Source organism: Durio zibethinus, unplaced genomic scaffold, assembly GCF_047325235.1.
Source record: "Durio zibethinus cultivar Kanyao isolate XHJ-2024 unplaced genomic scaffold, ASM4732523v1 HiC_scaffold_3, whole genome shotgun sequence".
NCBI classification, from domain to species: Eukaryota; Viridiplantae; Streptophyta; class Magnoliopsida; order Malvales; family Malvaceae; genus Durio; species Durio zibethinus.
Genome location: NW_028323044.1, coordinates 7609634 through 7614633, shown reverse-complemented (window position 1 = coordinate 7614633; position 5000 = coordinate 7609634).

Sequence of the window (5000 nt, the reverse complement as noted above, 5' to 3'; positions counted from 1 at the left end):
GCCGGACCACCACCCCCTAAAGAGCATTAGAGATTTTACAGATATGCTACCAGTAGACGTTAAAATGTCTGAAACGGGGACACTTTTTCCAAACAAGCAAATCCCACACCGAGGGTGCGCAGGTGCCGATGGTGGTCGAGGCATGTGCCCGCAACAAGGGCCAACGCGAGCCGATGGTGGTCGAGGCAACCGCCCGCACCAGCTCGAGGCATGTGCCCACACCAAGGCCCGGCATGTATCGATGGTGTTCGACGTAGGGGCCATCTTCTGCTGATGGTGGTCGAGGCAAGAGCCCGCACCAAGGGCCAGCGTGTGCCCATGGTGCTCGAGGCAACCGTCCGCACCAGGGCCCAGCGTGTGCCGATGGTGGTCGAGGCAACCGCCCGCACCAGGGCCCAGCGTGTGCCGATGGTGGTCGAGCCAGGAGCCCGCACCAAGGGCCGGCTTGTGCCGATGGTGTTCGGGGCAACCGCCAGCACCAGGGCCCTGCGTGTGCCGATGGAGCTGGGGGCAACCGCCCGCACCAGGGCCCAACGTGTGCCGATGGTGGCTGAGGGAACCGCCCGCACCAGGGCCCAGCGTGTGCCGATGGTGCTGGGGGCAAGCGCCCGCCCCAGGGCCCAGCGTGTGCCGATGGTGGTCGAGGCAAGCGCCCTCACCACCCCGAGCGTGTGCCGATGGTGGTCGAGGCAACCGCCCGCACCAGGGCCCAGCGTGTGCCGATGGTGGTCGAGGCAAGCGCCCGCACCAAGGCCGAGCGTGTGCCGATGGTGGTCGAGGCAAGCGCCCGCACCAGGGCCCAGCGTGTGCCGATGGTGGTCGAGGCAAGCGCCCTCACCAAGGCCGAGCGTGTGCCGATGGTGGTCGAGGCAACCGGCCGCACCAAGGGCCGGCGTGTGCCGATGGTGTTCGAGGCAACCGCCTGCACCAGGGCCCAGTGTGTGCCGATGGTGGTCGAGCCAGGAGCCCGCACCAAGGGCCGGCTTGTGCCGATGGTGTTCGGGGCAACCGCCCGCACCAGGGCCCAACGTGTGCCGATGGTGGTCGAGGGAACCGCCCGCACCAGGGCCCAGCGTGTGCCGATGGTGCTGGGGGCAAGCGCCCGCCCCAGGGCCCAGCGTGTGCCGATGGTTATCGGGGCAACCGGCCGCACCAGGGCCCAGGGTCTGCCGATGGTGCTCGAGGCAACCGCCCGCACCAAGGCTCAGCATGTGCCGATTGTGATCGAGGCAACAACCCACACCAGGGCCCAGCTTGTGCCGATGGCGGTCGAGGCAAGTGCCCGTACCGAAGGGCAGCCTATGCCGATGATGGTCGATGCATGTGCCATCACCATGCGTCATCATGTGCCATTGATGGTCGAGGCCTTGGCCGAAGTTCGATTTTGAGCCACGGTGCCCATGCTTGGCTCCAGCATGTGCTGGTGCCGCATTTTTTTCACTCGGGACAGCATCGCCGGAGCATCGCCGGAGCATCGCCGGAGTACCGCCGGAGAACCTGACCGGCGGCATTGGGGTTCCGGCGATTGGGAGGGGGGCCGGGGGGGTGTGCGCACATGATGTGCGATGGGTGCTGGTACTTGGCCTTGTGTTGGCCCCCTATCCCTCATCAAACCTCTGAGAATTCACACCCCCTTAAAGAGCATTTGAGATTTTACAGGTTTGCTACCAGTAGCCGTTAAAGTGTCTGAAATGGGGACACTTTTTTCAAACGGTCACAAAATCTTCTCCACTTCGAGTTTTTAGCTGAATTTTTTTGTGCATGCCAATAAAAATAGAAGGATCATGCCTACAAAATTTGGGGCCAAAAATCCTTATAAAAAAATTTTAAAAAATCCCGAACCGCAAAAAGTTTCGAAAATCGTGAAAAATAGAAAACGAGTCATCTTCCAACGAAACTTCACGTGAAGGCTTAGGGGACCATTGTATGAATTTACAAGCCATAAAAATGGCATTGGCACGGCAGAAATTCGAAGATGTGCCTAAACCCACCAGGGCCCAGCGTGTGCCGATGGTGCTCGAGGCAACCGCCCGCACCAGGGCCCAGTGTGTGCCGATGGTGGTCGAGGCAACCGCCCGCACCAGGGCCGATAGTGTGCCGATGGTGCTCGAGGCAACCTGTCGCACCAGGGCCCAGCGTGTGCCGATGGTGATCGAGGCAACCTGCCGCACCAGCGCCCAGCGTGTGCCGATGGTGCTCGAGGCAAGCGCCCGCACCAGCGCCCAGCGTGTGCCGATGGTGCTCGAGGCAACCGACCGCACCAGGGCCCAGCGTGTGCCGATGGTGCTCGAGGCAACTTGCCGCACCAGGGCCCAGCGTGTGCCGATGGCGCTCGAGGCAAGCTCCCGCACCAGGGCCCAGCGTGTGCCGATGGTGCTCGAGGCAACCTGCCGCACCAGGGCCCAGCGTGTGCCGATGGTGCTCGAGGCAACCTGCCGCACCAGGGCCCAGCGTGTGCCGATGGTGCTCGAGGCAAGCGCCCACACCAGCGCCCAGCGTGTGCCGATGGTGCTCGAGGCAACCGACCGCACCAGGGCCCAGCGTGTGCCGATGGTGCTCGAGGCAACTTGCCGCACCAGGGCCCAGCGTGTGCCGATGGCGCTCGAGGCAAGCTCCCGCACCAGGGCCCAGCGTGTGCCGATGGTGCTCGAGGCAACCTGCCGCACCAGGGCCCAGCGTGTGCCGATGGTGCTCGAGGCAAGCGCCCGCACCAGGGCCCAGCGTGTGCCGATGGTGGTCGAGGCAACCGCCCGCACCAGGGCCCAGCGTGTGCCGATGGTGGTCGAGGCAACCTGCCGCACCAGGGCCCAGCGTGTGCCGATGGTGCTCGAGGCAACCTGCCGCACCAGGGCCCAGCGTGTGCCGATGGTGCTCGAGGCAACCGACCGCACCAGGGCCGAGCGTGTGCCGATGGTGGTCGAGGCAAGCGCCCGCACCAGGGCCCAGCGTGTGCCGATGGTGGTCGAGGCTGCCGATGGTGGTCGAGGCAACCTGCCGCACCAGGGCCCAGCGTGTGCCGATGGTGCTCGAGGCAACCGACCGCACCAGGGCCGAGCGTGTGCCGATGGTGCCGAGGCAAGCGCCCGCACCAGGGCCCAGCGTGTGCCGATGGTGGTCGAGGCAACCTGCCGCACCAGGGCCCAGCGTGTGCCGATGGTGGTCGAGGCAAGCGCCCGCACCAGGGCCCAGCGTGTGCCGATGGTGGTCGAGGCAACCTGCCGCACCAGGGCCCAGCGTGTGCCGATGGTGCTCGAGGCAACCGACCGCACCAGGGCGGAGCGTGTGCCGATGGTGGTCGAGGCAAGCGCCCGCACCAGGGCCCAGCGTGTGCCGATGGTGGTCGAGGCTGCCGATGGTGGTCGAGGCAACCTGCCGCACCAGGGCCCAGCGTGTGCCGATGGTGCTCGAGGCAAGCTGCCGCACCAGGGCCCAGCGTGTGCCGATGGTGGTCGAGGCAACCGCCCGCACCAGGGCCCAGCGTGTGCCGATGGTGATCGAGGCAACCGACCGCACCAGGGCCCAGCGTGTGCCGATGGTGCTCGAGGCAACCTGCCGCACCAGGGCCCAGCGTGTGCCGATGGTGGTCGAGGCAAGCGCCCGCACCAGGGCCCAGCGTGTGCCGATGGTGCTCGAGGCAACCGACCGCACCAGGGCCCAGCGTGTGCCGATGGTGCTCGAGGCAACCTGCCGCACCAGGGCCCAGCGTGTGCCGATGGTGGTCGAGGCAAGCGCCCGCACCAGGGCCCAGCGTGTGCCGATGGTGCTCGAGGCAACCGACCGCACCAGGGCCGAGCGTGTGCCGATGGCGGTCGAGGCAAGCGCCCGCACCAGGGCCCAGCGTGTGCCGATGGTGGTCGAGGCAACCTGTCGCACCAGGGCCCAGCGTGTGCCGATGGTGGTCGAGGCAAGCGCCCGCACCAGGGCCCAGCGTGTGCCGATGGTGCTCGAGGCAACCGACCGCACCAGGGCCCAACGTGTGCCGATGGTGCTGGGGGCAACCGCCCGCACCAGGGCCCAGCGTGTGCCGATGGCGATCGAGGCAACCGCCCGCACCAGGGCCCAGCGTGTGCCGATGGTGGTCGAGGCAAGCGCCCGCACCAGTGCCTAGCGTGTGCCGATGGTGGTCGAGGCAAGCGCCCGCACCAGGGCCCAGCTTTTGCCGATGGTGATCGAGGCAACCGGCCGCTCCAGGGCCCAGCGTGTGCCGATGGTTATCGGGGCAACCGGCCGCACCAGGGCCCAGGGTCTGCCGATGGTGCTCGAGGCAACCGCCCGCACCAAGGCTCAGCATGTGCCGCTGGTGATCGAGGCAACAACCCACACCAGGGCCCAGCTTGTGCCGATGGCGGTCGAGGCAAGTGCCCGTACCGAAGGGCAGCCTATGCCGATGATGGTCGATGCATGTGCCATCACCATGCGTCATCATGTGCCATTGATGGTCGAGGCCTTGGCCGAAGTTCGATTTTGAGCCACGGTGCCCATGCTTGGCTCCAGCATGTGCTGGTGCCGCATTTTTTTCACTCGGGACAGCATCGCCGGAGCATCGCCGGAGCATCGCCGGAGTACCGCCGGAGAACCTGACCGGCGGCATTGGGGTTCCGGCGATTGGGAGGGGGGCCGGGGGGGTGTGCGCACATGACGTGCGATGGGTGCTGGTACTTGGCCCTTGTGTTGGCCCCCTATCCCTCATCAAACCTCTGAGAACTCACACCCCCTTAAAGAGCGTTTGAGATTTTACAGGTTTGCTGCCAGTAGCCGTTCAAGTGTCTGAAATGGGGACACTTTTTTCAAACGGTCACGAAATCTTCTCCGGTTCGAGTTTTTAGCTGAATTTTTTTGTGCATGCCAACAAAAATAGAAGGATCACGTCCACAAAATTTGGGGCCAAAACTCCTTCTAAAAAAATTCTAAAAAATCACGAACCGCAAAAAGTTTCGAAAATCGTGAAAAATAGAAAACGAGTAATCTTCCAACGAAACTTCACGTGAAGGCTTAGGGGA